The sequence below is a fragment of the Tupaia chinensis genome, unplaced genomic scaffold, assembly GCF_000334495.1.
Source record: "Tupaia chinensis unplaced genomic scaffold, TupChi_1.0 Scaffold000434_1, whole genome shotgun sequence".
NCBI lineage: Eukaryota > Metazoa > Chordata > Mammalia > Scandentia > Tupaiidae > Tupaia > Tupaia belangeri.
The window spans coordinates 2,682,854-2,683,437 of record NW_006159939.1 but is presented as its reverse complement, the minus strand read 5'-3'; positions in this window follow the sequence as shown (position 1 = coordinate 2,683,437).

The following is a 584-nucleotide window of genomic DNA, read 5'->3' as shown; positions in this document are numbered from 1 at the left end:
ACATAGTGGCATCCTACTACCTGTACTGTTGGCTAGGCCTGTTTTCTCTTCCTCTTCTGTTTTTTGTTTGTTTAAATTGCCAGAGGGTGTGTGTGCTCTTCAGAGAAAGAGAGACAGAGAGAGATAGCATCCTCCCCAATGGGGAGTGGTCATATTGTAATTCCTTTTCCTCCATCCTGTCAGTATTTTGGACCATACACATGTGTCTAGTGTGTTTTTCAAGTCACTGAGGCTGGGACTGGAAATGCCACTGGCCATGTGAAATCTGGCTTCCCATAACCACTATCTATAGGCTAGCCATGTTTTCTCTTCTAAATACACCAGTTGTCTTGCATTAAGGGTCCACCCCCATTGAGTATGGATTCATATTAAGTTGACTACATTGGACTTGGGTTAGGGACAAACATACCATTTTGGGGAACACAGTTCAACTCACAATAATAGTTTCAGGTGACAATTATGGTGTATTCACAGCGTTTTCTAATTTGTTTTGTATTTCGTTTGGTAGCACAACTGGAAAAAATTCTGGTCCACACTTATATATAATCATAAACTGTTAGTCTTTTTTTTTTTTTTAAGAATTT